The sequence below is a fragment of the Humulus lupulus genome, chromosome 9 (genome assembly GCF_963169125.1).
Source record: "Humulus lupulus chromosome 9, drHumLupu1.1, whole genome shotgun sequence".
Classification (NCBI taxonomy): domain Eukaryota; kingdom Viridiplantae; phylum Streptophyta; class Magnoliopsida; order Rosales; family Cannabaceae; genus Humulus; species Humulus lupulus.
In genome coordinates, this window is record NC_084801.1 from 180513423 (window position 1) to 180531274 (window position 17852).

The window sequence follows — 17852 nt, forward strand, 5'->3', positions numbered from 1 at the left end:
TACGAGATAGCCTAAAACATGTTTCTAAAATTGAATTCAAAGAGAAACAAAAATAGAATACTTACAGTATACGCAGCGGAATTAAGAGTCCTTCCTTCAGTTTCTCTAACTCTTGTATCCTCTCTGTCGCAGAGTATTATCAAGAAACTGAACCGATCTTCTATTTTCTTCACGATCTTCCAATGTATCCTTAGAACCACCTAGACTAGTGTGGGCAATTCTCAACACATGAGATAGATATAGAGAGAAGAAGAGAAAATAACAAAGTGGCTTAGAAAAGAACTTGTGTTTAGAGAGAATATAAAACTATCAGAAAATCTGACTTATCAAAAACCCCCTTTTTTTGACTTCTCTATAAGCACTCCTTTTATAGACTCAATTAGGCCATTTAATTTAATTAAAAAAATCAATAAAATAACAGCCATTTTGAAGCCCTAGATCGAAATTATCATGGGCAATAGGCCCGTGAAATTTCCCATTTGATTATAAGCCCATTGGACTTAAAATCAAGGCCTATATTATTTTCTATTGATTTAATTAATTAAATAATTATTTAAATCCTTTATCAAATTAAATATTTATAATTTGAACCTTGATTTAAACTTATTTATTAATTTAGATACAAATTTATCTTAATTAATAAATCTGCCATAATTTCTCATTTCTTCTCAAAATTACACAACTCTGTGAAACTATCCAAAATTGACCTAGTCAACTTTGATAATTCTAATTGATGATTAAATCAATTAATTGAGACTATCTAGATGATTTTATCCAAGGTACAATGGGGGCCATGGGCCTATGAAATCAAGCTCCAATAAGTTATCATAAATCTAACAAATAAATTTACTAACTTATTAATTCTTCGTGACTCTACTATAGACTTGGAATTGCATTCTTGAATTCATAGAACGCTCTATAAAAAATATAGATACGCTATTAATTATCCATTGTTACAACCATAATTTTCACTCAATCCTCTATAGACGGTCTACAATGAGATAGGACTAAAATACCGTTTTACCCCTCATTGTATTTTATCCTTAAAACACTTTGTTCCTTGTAAATGATATTTCAGTAAACTAATTTAATTACTGAAATGAGATCTCTATCATTTAACACCTTGAACCAAACTAAAAGGAAACCATTGTTTCACTTCTTCATCAGAAGCTATAGATGTTCATATCTATGATTAACACTCCCACTCAATTATACTACCGAGTTCCCAAGATGTAAGTATGGGCTAGTCCATAGGGTAAGCTGGTAACGAACAAGTCAAAGAACTCAAATAATACAATCAGTTAGAATACTAACCACTCAGAATTGAGATTGAATTGACCTATGGTCAACTATATGATATGACTATAATAGATAATAACGGTATGTTTACTTATCTTATCAACTGTCAATATCGGTCCTGTCCGATGTAACAAATACATCCGATCTTATCTACTTTGCTAATGTTCTGGAAAGAACATAACACTGTAATGTGTAAGTAGATCATATCGTAGATTGGCAAGTCAGTGTAAATCCGGTGCACTGACTAATCTTAGGACTAACTTATTTTTGAACATATAATCATATTTATATTCCACTGTGATTACGTCACTATAAATAAGATTAGCTATATGCTCGGGATTTAATAGAAGTTTATATTAAACAAATAATCATGAAAATAAAACATGTGAGCAAAGTGATTGACCAAGTCAAAAAATGATTTCTATTCTTTTATTGATAATAAAATGAGATTACAAAGAATTTGGGTTTTAATTAGGGCATAAAACCCCAACAGGGTAAACAAAGGGTGCGGCCTAAGTTGTCGGCCCTGAATATTACGTGACCTAATTGTTATTTGTGATTAGTTGCATCATTGGTTCTGAATAAGCGCTGAATGGTTAATGTGGTGTATTAAGTGTTTGGTCATGCTTAAAGAATTGACTATATGTTATTGTTTTTTGTGTTGCATATTATGTTTTCTTGTTGGGCCTTGGCTCACGGGTGCTACGTGGTGCAGGTAAAGGAAAGGGCAAACTTGACCAGCCCTGACTTGGAGAGCTCTGTGAGCTGATTGTACATGACCAGCTGCTCAGTCGCCACGGTTGGAGGAAAGGCAGGAACATGAGAACCAGAAATGCATATTTTGCCTTAGTATGGCTGATGGTTGTCTGTATTTTATAGATTCTGCAAACCAACTTTTAAACACTGTTTCTTTTTGGGATCCGATGTAATAAACTGTTAAGTTATATAAAGTGTAACTCTTGAGACCAAAACCTTTTTAACCCTAGCACTTTCATGGTTAGTGACACGTTTTTAACTAAATGACTTGATTAGCAAGTCCTGCACCTTATAAGTACACAGTGTAGCGGTCTTGGCTATCCAAGGCGTTACAAAGCATCATTCAACACCCTAGTAGCGTAGCAAGAAGGATCAAACAATAGTTTTTTACTACTACTTTTTTTCTTTCCTAATTTTCATAACATGGTTTACTACTACTTATTGTCTTGTACATTATAACAAAATTTATATACGAACATGTTATAAGAATATATATACACTAATTCCATAGCTTATATCTTCTTTTCTATTTAATTTATATAGCTGTGAAGTGGACTACTGTTCAACATGGAAAAGGCTGTAAAATTAAGAAGAAGAAGAAGAAGAAATCCAAGAACATTGATGGTAACTATTTTTTTTATTTACCCTTATTTTTAGAAATAATATGTATAACTTTTGTGTTAAAATTTTGTTTTGTTTTCAATTTTCTTTTTGAGTTTTAAAAATATAAATGGAATGAGGAATGAAAGTCATTTTACTACCACCCCATCCCCATCCCTTTTCTATGAACTTCAAAGACAGAAAGAGAGAGAGAGCGATGAAAGTTTTTTGATGCCATTCATCCCTTTTCTTGATATGCTATTACTTTTTAAAAGAAAAACCATTGCAGGTGTTTCAAATTGTAATACTATGGTATATTGATCATGAAAATAGGTGAAATTATTTTAATGATGTAGAGTCATTATTTGTGTATATTACCCCATACATCCAGAATGATCAACACAGGGGCTGATAAATATCTTTGAAGTATCATATCTATGTGGTTTATGGAGGAACATTTTTCTTCATTGCTCCTCTCTTCTCAGACCCACTAAGTATCCAATGCAATTCAATGTTATGAATGATTTTAACAGAGAAGTGATTATGATTTGAATTACAAGACAATGTTATGAGACTAATTGTATTTAGTAGAAATAATATTTTATTAATAGAATTGTAAGAAGAGAAAGTTAGTTATACTATTATTTGTCCAAAATACATGTATAAAATGTACTAATTCAACCACAATTACTCTTTGACACTAGCTGTTCATATTTGCTAGTCATAGTTTTATTTTCTACTGTATAGGAAAACTAGTTTTAGGATAATTCTATTGGCATCTTAATTTTTTCTCACTCTATTATAAACCTCTTATAGCATTTTAAAATTTATTTTTTCTGTCTTAATTTTGCATCAAGTACTGTATTTTTCTGTCGTAATTTTGTTTGTGAAGTTGGGACGTGAAAACTACCCTTATTCACACCCTAGGCGAGATATCTAACAATATAATCAAACCAATTCAAGCAAACACAATTTATTTGTAAGAAGATAATATATAATTCTAGATAAAATCTGAAATCATTTCCCATATAAAAGCTTACCTAACCATCTATCAATACCAAGTAAAAAAAATTCAAACAACACACAATAAGTTTCCTTCCTTATATCACCGCAACACACAAACAAATTTTCACGAACCTACTTCTCTAAGACACACAAGTTTTCAACCTTCCGCTGTCATCGCAGCACACAATTTTAATCTCGGAACCTACTTCTCTATGAATGAATATTTAAGATATTCAAACTCTTCTAACATTTGTATGATATTAATAAAAGAGTTAAGAGAACATACTTCTGTACCTCTTGCAATTAATAATCAAGTTAATTAACTTTGCAAAGCTCCTTGCCAATTCAATCCACAACCTAAATAATATAATCAATACCTAAAAGATTAATACAAAATTAAAATTAAATGATACAATAAAACCATAAAATTCATGAAATTACTTGTTACGAGTCTTAAAATCATAAACTATATTCATTAATGGTTCAAACTTAACATAAAGAAACATATTCCAACTCAAATGTCTAAAAAAATCATCATTTTCATAATCATCATCATTTCCGCTCATTCTATCTTAAATTCAGCTACCAAAATACTAAATAAACAATATTTCAGCAACTTAAAAACAATATGTAACAAAAAAAAATAAACAGAGTAGCAACAAAAAATAAGACTTTTTATTGCTGGATAAGATAAAAGCAAAGCAAACCTTTCAAGAATTTGATGAGCCGTGGAATGGATGCGCTTCAAATACTGCAATAGAACATGTACATTTATTTTATGTTGAGCAAAAGTTTTGAGAACTGAAAGTGGCAGGTTAAGTAATTTTGTACAACCTGTTGGTTCAGGGAAACATTACAATCAAAATTATGAAATATGTCGATAGTTGAAGGTCAAAATAGTATTTTAGGTGTTATTTGGGTTATTAATAACTTAAAAAATCTGTTTTAAAAAGCCCAATAAAAGCCCCCAAAAAAATCCTAGGCTTATGACCCCTAACTTGATATGTGTCTCTAATTTTTTTAAAACTGAATATACAGGGGAAGCAAGCCCAACCCAGGAATGTGAAGACGCTTTACAGGAGAATGGATGTGCAGATGTGGAAATGGGAACTACAGAGCAAGAACAAAGAAGAAACAGGAAGCTGAGAAAAAAAAAGGAATACGCAGAGGAAGGATTGTCTGTGATACCAAGTTAATTCAAGAATGTAAATGGAGAAAAAGGAGTTCTAAAGAAGATTTTGAGACTCAGGCAAATCTTATTCATATATAGAACTTTACAATTGTAACAATACACAACATAGAAGTATATGGAAGTTGTAACCGTATAACTGAATACAACTGAAGCTAACAAAACTAACAAACTAGAAACAGAAAACTAATCATGTAATATTACATTGTCTAACAATATATACATATATTGTTATCTTATTGGAAAGCTTCCACTTTTCACCCTTGAATTTATAAAATTATGGTCCTAGAAAACCAGTGGTAAAGGCTATTCAGTAAAAACAAACAAGCATCAGTGGATTCATTACAAAAACTAGTATACAATCTGATCCTAACTTAATCCACAAAACCTATTTAAGTGAAGAAGAATACACCACAAAGATAAAAAGAAGTGGAACTTTAACATATTAATAAGATAGAAACATAGAATCTTCTCTCACATCCGCAGAACCAATCCAAAAGTAATTCGCTGAAGCTCACCATCAAAACCCAGTCAACTGCTAAGTGGACTCCTAAACACAACTATACGATCAGTACCACTCTCATTTCATTTATACCAGCAATTAAAATTACTCATTTTTTGCCCCAAAAAATAAATGTTTATGCTCTCTTGTAAACAAAATGATTGGCTGAACCTTAACTATGTTTGAACTTTACATTGAGTTTTTCATATTAATTTTTCTATTTCAAGTAAATAGGCATGCTGAATCTAATAAATAAAATTTTCTACATAAGCCTTCCTTAGTACATAAAAAGTTAGTCTAATAAATAAAAGCTTGAGCAGATACTACTCAGATCTTCTATTCGCTTCTTTTTTATCTAATAAATAAAAGACACAGTTCAATTCTCTAATAAACGAATGGATACAAAGAATAACATTTCTATTAACAAGTTATAGACTGGTAGACATGGAGAAACAAAAGTACTTACTACTTCCAAATGGGGATAAGCTTCTTGGTCTTCTTATAGTAACGTGCAAGTCTGTGAATCCTACTCTCAACCAAAATCAATCAAAACTTGGAATCCTTGTCCTTTCTATTCCTCTCGAGATGCTTCCTAATGGAGACTGCCTTCTTAATAAGATGGTACAGATCTTCAGGAATTTCAGGGGCAAGACCTAACAAACAAAACCAATTTAATAAAAACAAAGAAATCCAATCAACCAAGACATGCAGATAAGACATCACCCAACCAAACTGTAATGCCCCGAAATCCCTAATACGGTTTAATGGCTGGATTAGTAGGCCGGGAGGGCCATAACTGTTTAATTATGCCATTAAATGAAAATATGCATGTTTATGTGAATTATATTATAATATGATGTTATATGCATGCATGTGGGTCCACATTTGAATATTAGGGTATTTTGATAATTTGGCCCGTTAAGGGCATATTTGTGTATTTGGGTGCATGTTGTGATTTGTGAATGAGATCCCATTATTATGGAGATATATTTGAGCTATTCGGCATGAGACGGTCTTATATTATAAATTAGCGGTTTTGTCATAACGGGGGTCTTTTATTGGAATATTGGATAATGAGAATGTTATTGATGATAAATTGGGAGTTACTGAGATCAGGATGGAATTCTAGAGGTTTTGACTATAATGTTCCCGGGGGTGTTTTTGGGACCCCGAGCATTAGGTTTTATTTGAGGTTACTTAAGCTTGAAGTAGCTTGTCAAAAAGAACGTACGTTAGAAAACCTCTCGTTCTCTTTTCATTAGTTCATTTTTACCGTTCGAGGCATTTTTGAAGAAATCTCGAGTTCTAGGAGTCGGAATCAAGCGAGGATCGAGGCAGAGCGATCCTAGGAAATATTAGAAGCTTCTTGACCGAAGGATTTGATGAGAAACAACCCAATCAAAGGTAATCTAAGTTTTAAGTTTTGAGTTTTTAGAGTTTCTAAGTTTAGAATTGGATTTTGTGAATCATTGAGTTTTTGGTTCATTTGAGCCTTGAAATTTGATAGTTTTGGATCATTTGGTAGCTTGGGAACTTTGATTTGATGATTTGGAAGTGTTTAGGTATGTTTTTGGAGGGTTTGGGATGAAGGAGAACATGTTTAGGAATGGCTCTGGGTTGGGGGCTGCGGCCCTAGCTCAAAGAAGCTGCTGGAGTGTTTTTGCCTTTGCTAGGTGCCGCGGCCCTAGGTGTAGGGAACCGCAGCCCTTGCTCCTGGAGTGGGTGGGGGCCGCAACCCTTTGGCAGGTTTGAGCCCGTTTGAGTGTTTTGGCCTTGGGAACTTGGTTTTAGGCCTCATGATGGTTCCTACTACCCGGATTAGTGGGGATTGATGTCTCGGAGGCTAGATCTTGGTTTGGGAACCTTTGATGTTCATTTTATTGATGGTGTCCTATATTTTGGTTATGACTAGGTGACCGCTAAAGGACTAAAAGTCAGATCGTTCTCAAGGGTCGTTCTTTTATTCATTCTCGCTTGAATCAGAGGTAAGAAAATTGCATCCCATATGTGACATGCATGGTTATTCATGAGGCATGTTGAATGTGTAAATGTGGACATGGGTTGATTATTGATGCTTAGCAAATCTTGCTCACTTGTGCATGGTACTGACTAATTAGTCAGAATTGGCAAAGGTGTCAGTATCAACTGTGAAGCTGGGACTTATTAGTCAAGTTCGGCAGTGGTACTGGGCACTGGTCAGACAGTGCTGACTCATAAGTCAGGACGGCCTTAGTGTGTTCAACGTAAGCCAATAAAGATTAGATCTAATCGACATCTGCATTAAATGACTCAGAAGAGCGTTAATGCCGAACCGACCTCAAGTTCGATGAAAACTAAAAGCGCTTGTGTGACTTACCCATCAGTCACTCATCTGTTAAGTTAGAGACTTACCCATCAGTCTCTCATTTGTTTAAGCTAGTGACTTACCTAGCAGTCACTCATCTGTTTAAGCTAGTGACTTACCCAGCAGTCATTCATCTGTTCAAGCTAGTGACTTACCCAGCAGTCACTCATCTGTTTAAATTAGTGGATTGCTTGTCAGTCACTCATTATGGTTTACGAGCTAGTGACTTACCCAGCAGTCATTCATGTGATATTCACTCATCTGTTTAAGAGCTATAAGCTCTGTGTGATTATAATAATAATCATTTGATAATGTTAATATGCAATGTTGTGTTTTCTTGCTGGGCCTTGGCTCATGGGTGTTATGTGGTGCAGGTAAAGGGAAAGAAAAGCTCACCCAGCCTTGAGTGGAGAGCTTAGGTGGTGATGTGTACATATGCGGCCGCTTGACCACCACGGCCAAGGAGTTCTCAGAGGAACTAGGGGGTTTACGCTATTTTTGTCGCTTAGGTCGGCGGGTTTGTAAATTTGAAACAGTAATGACCATTTTGAGTCGTAAATAACTTGTAAATGTTTTTATGGGCCCATGAACAGTTTTATGTATTTAATAAAATATTTCCTTTCTTTTTTATTGGTTTTCCACCTTAGCCTGTTAATAACACTTAGATGCACGTTTTTAACCGAAGGACTCGGGTAGCGAGTCAAATTTCTGGTTCACCGTTTACCGTAACTGTTCTGGGGTAACCAGGGCGTTACAACTTGGTATCAGAGCGTGCCAAGGTTAAGGTTCCTGTAGACTGGCTGGGCATGTACACACATCACTGAAGTCAAGCTCAACTCATGGTTTGTTAACTATTTATGTAGTTATATGTATAACTGCTTAAATATAGTATATATGCTTTACTTCTATGCATGAGACACCATGTTAAACTTGTGCCCTGAAATATTATATCCTCAACAACTGTGTGATGATTAGTACTCAAATTGTTGGAACATACTCATTAGTATTGTTGTTTGTGAATTATTATGTGATACATGCTAAGTGTTAAATGCTATAAACATGTATCTGCTTGTATGATAATTGTCTGATTGTTCTTGGACCGTAAGGCGACAAGAGGTTTAGTTATTACTAACTGACTGGCCATATTGATCATTGTTTCAGCAAAGTATCAGTAATAAGAATGAATCTAGGGCAGACAGATACTTCAGCTGGCCAGAGTGATCAAGGCCAGAATAATAATAGTTAGGGTCAGGAGAATGACCAGTCTCAGATTCCACAGCCAGCTCCTGTAAACAGGCAGCAGATAATCAGTGATTTGCAGGCAACCGTTTTGAGACAGGGAGAAGAGCTCCGTCTCCTGAGACAACAGCAAGTGCCTGCAGTGGCCAGTGGATCAGAGGCACCTTCTATGTTGGTGCCAGCAGCTAGGCAGCTGCCTAAGGTTGAAATAAATGGGAACCCCTTTATGAAAGGTTCAGGAAGCAACAGCCTCCGGTATTTGAGGGTAGTGCAGATCCTACCAAGGCAGATCAATGGATGAGTATGATTACCACTATCCTTGATTTCATCAGGGTATCTCGTAATGAGAGGGTGGCTTGTGCCACTTATATGTTTCGGGAGGATGCCCGAATCTGGTGGGAGGTTATTACCCAGACCAGAAATGTAAATGCCCTGAGTTGGGAGGAGTTTCAAAATCTGTTTAATGAGAAATATTATAATGATGCTATCAGGGTGGTGAAGGCCGAGGAGTTCATCAGGCTACTTCAGGGAAATTTTTCAGTCACTGAGTATGCCTTAAAGTTTGATCATTTGGCAAAATTTGTCATGGAGCTGGTGCCCACTGATGGGACCAGGAGAGAGAGATTTCTTTAGGGGCTACAACCCAATTTAGCCCGTGATGTACGTATCACCACTGTGGTTGGGGTTACTACCTATGCACAGGTGGTTGAGAAGGCACTCACAGGTGAGAGTGCAGAGAATAGGATCTGGCGAGACAGTGCAACCTGGAAGGAATTCAGGAAGACAAGTTCTCCATTTGTGGGTTCAGGTAGGGGTGGAGGCCCCAGTGATCAGAAAAGGAAGGTTCCTAACACCTTCCCAGTTCCAGGTCCTGATAGGCGGCCCCGTGGTATTTCAATGGGTCGTCCAGTTGGTAGTGAAGCCTGAAAGTCTTATCCTGAATGACCTAGATGCGAGAGGCATCATTTGGGAGAGTGTACGGTAAGGGCCTGCTTCTCATGTGGAGCAGTGGGTCATCTTAAAGAGGATTGCCCTCAGGTAAGAAATGAAGAACCCAAGAAAGCGGACAGCTTGGCCCCAGCTCAAGTGTTCGCATTGACACAAGCAGAAGTTGAGGCTTCTCCCTCAGTTGTTACAGGTCAGCTTCTTAGTGTTGGAACCTCTTATAATGTATTGATTGATTCTGGTGCTACACATTATTTTGTTGCTAGTAGTATTATTGATAGACTGTGTATACCTTGTGATTTCTATGCTGTGGGGTTTGGAACTTTGTTACCCACTAGAGAGTTAGTGGTATCCAGGAGATGGGTCAGCTCTTCGCCAGTGACAGTGGAGGGCAGAGAGTTATCAGTAGATTTGATAGAGATGATTATGACTGACTTCGATATGATATTGGGTATGGATTGGTTGGAAAAGTATGGGGCAACTATTAATTGTAGATGGAAGATGGTCACCTTTCAGCCTGAAGGTGAGGATCCTTTTGTGTTTGTTGGTACTATGCATGGACCTCATATACCATTGATTTCTGTTTTGAGAGCTAGGGATCTATTGCAAGGAGGTTGCATTGGATTCTTGGCCAGTGTGGTTGATACCACTCAGGTCGTGCCAGTGAGACTAGAAGATACCATGTTAGTTTGTAAGTTTCTGGATGTGTTTCCAGAAGATTTTCCAGGGTTTCCACCGCATAGAGAAATTGAGTTCGTTATAGAACTGGCACCAGGGGCGGAGCCCGTGTCTAGAGCACCTTACAGAATGGCCCCAGCTGAGTTGAAAGAATTAAAGGTGTAGTTGCAAGAACTATTAGAATTGGGTTTTATCAGGCCTAGTTTCTCACCTTGGGGTGCACCAGTTCTATTTGTAAAGAAGAAGGATGATTCTCTGAGGATGTGTATTGATTACAGAGAACTGAATAAATTGACAATCAAGAACAAGTATCCTTTGTCGAGGATCGATGATCTGTTCGATCAATTGCAAGGTAAGAAGGTATTTTCAAAGATCGACCTTCATTCTGGTTATCATCAGTTGAGGGTCAAGGAGGGAGACATACCGAAGACTGCTTTTTGTATCAGTTATGGGCATTATGAATTCTTAGTCGTGTCTTTTGGATTGACTAATGCCCCTGCTGCTTTTATGGATCTGATGAACAGAGTGTTCAAGGATTATCTGGACCAGTTTGTGATCATCTTCATCGATGATATTCTGGTATATTCTCAGACTGAGTCAGAGCATGAGCAGCATTTGAGGTTGGTTCTACAGAGACTGAGGCAGCATGGATTGTTTGCCAAGTTCAAGAAATGTGAGTTCTGGTTATCTCAGGTATCCATTCTTGGGCACATTTTCAGTAAGGAGGAGATTAAGGTAGATCCAGCGAAGATTGAAGTGGTCATAGATTGGCCAAGGCCAAAGAATGCTTCTGAGGTTAGAAGTTTCCTTGGATCGACATGTTTTTATAGGTGTTTTGTGGAAGGGTTCTCAAAGATAGCTACTGCATTGACTGAGTTGACACGCAAGAGTCAGAAATTTGTGTGGTCAGATAAATGTGAGAACAGCTTCTAGGAACTGAAGCAGAGGTTGATTACAGTTTCGATTCTGAGTCTTCCAAGAAGTTTGTGATTTATTGTGATGCTTCTCATCAGGGTTTGGGCTGTGTTCTAATGCTGTCAGAGAAGGTAATTGCTTATGCTTCTTGTTAGTTGAAGGAGTATGAAAAGAGATATCCCACTCATGATTTAGAGTTGGTGGCTGTGGTATTTGCTTTAAAGATATGGAGGCATTATCTCTACAAAGAGAAGTGTGAGATCTATACAGACTACAAGAGCCCGAAATACTTCTTCACCCAGAAAGATTTGAATATGAGACAAAGGCGTTGGCTGTAGTTAGTAAAAGATTATGATTGTGAGATTCTATATCATCCAGGAAAAGCCAACGTGGTAGCTGATGCTTTAAGCCGGAAGGGTCCGGGACAGATTTATGGTATGAGGCTGATAGCCAGAGAGTTAGCAGATGATATGACCAGAGCTGGTATAGAGTTGCTGGTGGGCCAGTTGGCTAATATTACGCTACAATCTACGCTATTGGAGAGAATCAAGGAAGATCAGTTGAGTGATCCACATCTGATCAAGATCAGAGAGGATGTTTTGGCTGGAGCATCCAGAGATTATACAATGTCTGAATTAGGCTTGTTAAGGTACAAGGGGCAGATATGTGTTCCGTTAGACACTGCTTTGAGGCGAGAGATTTTGGATGAATCTCATACTACACCTTACTCTTTGCATCCAGGCACCACGAAGATGTATCAGGATGTGAGATCATTGTATTGGTGGCCAGGGATGAAGAGAGATGTAGTAGAGTATATGGCTAACTGCTTGACATGTCAACAGGTCAAGGCTGAGCATCAGAGGCCGGCAGGGTTATTGCAGCCTCTGGAAATCCCAGAGTGGAAGTGGGAAGACATCATGATGGATTTCGTGGTGGGCTTACCCAGGATTGTTGGTCAGCATGACTCTATTTGGGTGATAGTGGCTCGCCACACCAAGTCAGCTCACTTCTTGCCAGTGAGGACTACTTACAGTTGATCAGTATGCAGATCTCTATGTGAGAGAGATCATGCGCCTCCATGGAGCACCGAGGTCGATCATGTCTGATCGGGACCCTACTTTTACTTTCAAGTTCTGGGGAAGTTTGCAGAAGGCCATGAGGACACAGTTGAAGTTCAGTACTGCTTATCATCATCAAACATATGGGCAATCTGAGAGGACGATCCATATTTTGGAAGACATGCTGCGGGCATGTGTGCTGGACTTTGGTGGATCTTGGAGTAAGTATCTACCTTTGATAGAATTCTCCTATAACAATAGTTATCAGTCTACCATTGGAGTTGCTCCTTATGAGATGGTGTATGGTAGGAAATGCAGATCTCCCATTCATTGGGATGAGACAGGTGAAACGAGATACTTAGGTCTTGAGGTAGTTCAGAGGACCAGTGAGGCCATTGAGAAGATTAGAGCTCGGATGCTCACTTCTTAGAGTAGACAGAAGAGCTATGCAGATCCCAAGCGCACGAACGTGGAGTTCAAAGTGGGAGACTTTGTCTTCCTTAGAGTCTCGCCATGGAAAGGGGTGAGAAGGTTTGGGAAGAAGGGCAAGTTGAGCCCTAGGTTTGTAGGTCCATTTGAGATCCTGGAGAGGATTGGTCTGGTGGGTTACAAGTTGGCTTTGCCTCCGGCGTTGTCAGCCGTGCATAATGTATTTCATGTTTCAGCTCTTCGAAGGTATGTATCTGATGTGAATCATATTTTGAGTTATGAAGATCTGGAGCTAGGCAGATCTCTCCTTTAAGGAGCAGCCAGTACAAATTCTTGATAGGAAGGATATGGTCCTCAGGAATAAGACAATACATTTGGTTAAGGTATTGTGGAGGAACATCAAGGTCGAGGAAACGACCTGGGAGCTAGATTCAGATATGCAGAGTCAGTATCCCGAGTTGTTCAGGTAAATTTCGAGGACGAAGTTTCTGTAAGGAGGGGATAGTTATAATGCCCCAAAATCCCTAATGTGGTTTAATGGTTGGATTAGTAGGCCGGGAGGGCAATAACTATTTAATTATGCCATTAAATGATAATATGTATGTTTATGTGAATTATATTATAATATGATGTTATATGCATGCATGTGGGTCCACATTTGAATATTAGGGTGTTTTGATAATTTGGCCCGTTAAGGGCATATTTGTGTATTTGGGTGCATAATGTGATTTTTGAATGAGATCCCATTATTATGGAGATATATTTGAGCTATTCGGCATGAGACAGTCTTATATTATAAATTAGCGGTTTTGTCATAATGGGGGTCTTTTATTGGAATATTGGATAATGAGAATGCTATTGATGATAAATTGGGAGTTACTAAGATCATGATGGAATTCTGGAGGTTCTGACTATAATGTTCCCGGGTGTGTTTTTGGGACCCCGAGCACTAGTTTTATTTGAGGTTACTTAAGCTTGAAGTAGTTTTTCAGAAAGAACATACGTTAGAAAACCTCTCGTTCTCTTTCCGTTAGTTCATTTTTACCGTTCGAGGCATTTTCGAAGAAATCTCGAGTTCTAGGAGTTAGAATCAAGCAAGGATCGAGGCATAGCGATCCTAGGAAAGACTAGAAGCTTCTTGACCGAAGGATTTGACGAGAAACAACCCAATCAAAGGTAATCTAAGTTTTAAGTTTTGAGATTTTAGAGTTTCTAAGCATAGAATTGGCTTTTGTGAATCGTTGAGTTTTTGGCTCGTTTGAGCCTCGGGATTTGATGGTTTTGGATCATTGGGAAGCTTGGGAACTTTGATTTGATGATTTGGAAGTGTTTAGGTATGTTTTTGGAGGGTTTGGGATGAAGGAGAACGTGTTTGGGGATGGCTCTGGGTTGGGGGTCGCAGCCCTAGCTCGAAGAAGCTGCTGGAGTGTTTTTGCCTTTGCTGGGGCCGCAGCCCAAGGTGTTAGGGCTGCATCCCTTGGGCAGGTTTGAGCCTGTTTAAGTGTTTTGGCCTTGGGAACTTGGTTTTAGGCCTCGGGATGGTTCCTACTACCCGGATTAGTGGGGATTGATGTCACGGAGGCTAGATCTTGGTTTGGGAGCCTTTGATGTTCATTTTATTGATGGTGTCCTATATTTTTGTTATGACTAGGTGACCGCTAAAGGATTAAAAGTCAGATCATTCTCAAGGGTCGTTCTTTTATTCATTCTCGCTCAAATCAGAGGTAAGAAAATTGCACCCCATATGTGACATGCATGGTTATTCAAGAGGCATGTTGAATGTGTAAATGTGGACATGGGTTGATTATTGATGCCTTAGAAAATCTTGCTCACTTGTGCATGGTACTGACTAATTAGTCAGAATTGGCAAAGGTGCCAGTATCAACTGTGAAGCTGAGACTTATTAGTCAAGTTCGGCAGTGGTACTAGGCACTGGTCAAACAGTGCTGACTCATAAGTCAGGACAGCCTTAGCGTGTTCAACGCAAGCCAATAAAGATTAGATCTAATCAAAATTTGCATTAAATGACTCAGAAGAGCGTTAATGCCGGACCGACCTCAAATTCGATGAAAACTAAAAGCGCTTGTGTGACTTACCCATCAGTCACTCATTTGTTACGTTAGAGACTTACCCATCAGTCTCTCATCTGTTTAAGCTAGTGACTTACCTAGCAGTCACTCATCTGTTTACGCTAGTGACTTACCCAGCAGTCATTCATCTGTTCAAGCTAGTGACTTACCCAGCAGTCACTCATCTGTTTAAATTAGTGACTTGCTTGTCAGTCACTCATTATGGTTTACCAGAACCTCAAGTGATATTCACTCATCTATTTAAGAGCTATAAGCTCTGTGTGATTATAATAATAATCATTTGATAATGTTAATATGCAATGCTGTGTTTTCTTACTGGGCCTTTGCTCATGGGTGCTATGTGGTGCAGGTAAAGGGAAAGAAAAGCTCACCCAGCCTTGAGTTGAGAGCTTGGGTGGTGATGTGTACATATGTGGCTGCTTGACCACCATGGCCAAGGAGTTCTCAGAGGAACTAGGGGGTTTACCCTATTTTTGTCGCTTAGGTTGGCAGGTTTGTAAATTTGAAACAGTAATGACCATTTTGAGTTGTAAATAACTTGTAAATGTTTTTATGGGCCCATGAACAGTTTTATGTATTTAATAAAATATATCCTTTCCTTTTTATTGGTTTTCCACCTTAGCCTGTTAATAACACTTAGATGCACGTTTTTAACCAAATGACTCGGGTAGCGAGTCAAATTTCCCGTTCACCATTCACCGTAACTGTTCTGGGGTAACCAGGGCGTTATACAAAGGCTACATGCTCTTAATCATTCAATAACCGTATTAAGATACTCAAACAAGAAAAACAACTAGCTCAATTACACTATAATCCCAATTACCCAAAATTAAACAAATGAAAAACCATAAAAATTAATTATTCCCTTCGCTCATTCAAATATTTAGCAAACAGTTAACTAGATCTAAAGTTCTTCCACACACAAAAAAAAAAAAGCAATGAAATGGGTCGACAATGACCGAACATAAGGCTCAACATTGACTGAAAATAAGGTTCTACTCTTGAGCTCATTAAACAAAACACTAAGAATGATTACCGTGGGCCTTGAGAGCACGCAAGATCTTGCTTCCAGTAACACTCTTAACCTGAGCAATACCGTGAAAGTCACAAAGAATCACACCGATCTGAGATAGAGTAAGACCCTTCTTTGCAAACTTGCAAATGTTCTCCTCAACCTACTACCATCATACTGGAAATAAGCTTGTTAATAGAAATTTTCATATCCCAACCTAGAGAAGGTCACGAGAGATTTAGGGAGATACAATAAGATCTAAAACGAAATATACTTACCTGACTTGCCAAGACCGAAGAGAAGGAGCGAAACGGAGAAGCCCAACAACTGGAAATGGAGTGACTAAGAGATAGAGAAAGACGATAGAGAGAGAGAGAGAGAGAGAGAGAGAGAGGAGATTTGGAGCCGAGATTTGAAGCAGTGATGGAGGAGACCGAAGCAGGGGACTGACTTCGGAGACACCGTACATAGCCGAAGAAGAAAACGGGTGAGTTCGTCTGAAAAAAATATAACTGGTGGGCTCCCAAAATAAATTACCGCCCTTTTTTCTATTACTTTGCCACATATAATACTTTTTCATTAGTATTATATTAATATGTTATGAAAATGAGTATTTGGTGCAGTGAATGAGTTGTTTCTTGATCAAGAAATGAGTCAAAATACAAGGTTTTAGTCTTTTACACAAAGAAATTTGGTTCATCATCATACTCTTATTCTTTGGTGTGATAATCAAGGTGCTTAATCTTTGACTCTAAATCTAGTGCTTTATTCTTGAACTAATCATTATGTTCATTATGTCCAAGCATAAATTGCTGACAAAAATTTAGAAATTCGTTACATTCCCACGGAAGAGCAACCGACTAATTTGTTTACTAAGCCATTGTCATCTCCCTATAGATTTCAATGTCAGTATCACAAGCTACAATTGGAGCACTCCAAATATAGCTTGAGGAAGGTTGTTAGTAATGTAACTAATTCATAAGTTAGTTAGTTAGAAGGTTATTATCTATAGCAAGTGTTTTTATACGTTTTGCCTCAAGTTTGTTAGAGGAAGTTAATTATTTTCAATTGATTTCAACGGTAAGAATCTTTCCAAAAGCTTCCATAATAAGCTTATCATGTAATCTTGTAAATATGTGAATGAAATTCAGCAAGCTCACACTTTATTTGCGAGCTCAAATCATTTTCTTCAATCGTGAAACATCAACAACAAGAAGATCTTGAACCAAGATACAAGAGGAAGATGAGAATGGGATGTTCACAGCGTCCTGGTAACTGCTTCATCTCGCCTATCATTCTTGCTTTTTCGGAGGTCAACGTCTTCTCCTTTGACTTCGAGGCTTGCATCAGCATGGTAATAGTTTGTTTCAAAAAAATAAAAGTCAACCAAGCTTTTTATTTTTAAAATAATTTTTGGACAAAATTAAAATTCTCATAGATATACGTGAACAACCTAAAAAAATCCTATCAATTTGAATACTATTTTTGTTCTACAATTTTTACAACTATATATTTTTTTGGGGGAATTCTGTATAGGGTTTCACTTTAAGCCCTACTGGTGAGGTTCTCAGAATTCTCGACCCGTAAACAGTTTTCAGCGCGATGTTTTTCTACGATCGTGTATATTGTAGCTATTTAGAGCATCCTGCAAATTTTCAGAAAATTCCGAATAGTTTACAGTACCGAAAACTAAGTTCAAACACGTTGTTGCACGCATGACTAATTTTTTTTATGTGCATGGAAAACAACATGTTCTAACCTAGTTTTCGGTACTGTAAACTATTTGGAATT

At 37.6% G+C, this 17852-nt stretch overlaps 1 pseudogene; it reads right to left on the reverse strand.

Annotated features, from left to right (window-relative positions):
* Positions 1 to 5816: 5816 nt before the first annotated feature.
* On the reverse strand, positions 5817 to 16530 carry LOC133800386 (small ribosomal subunit protein uS15-like; annotated as a pseudogene).
* Positions 16531 to 17852: the final 1322 nt, after the last annotated feature.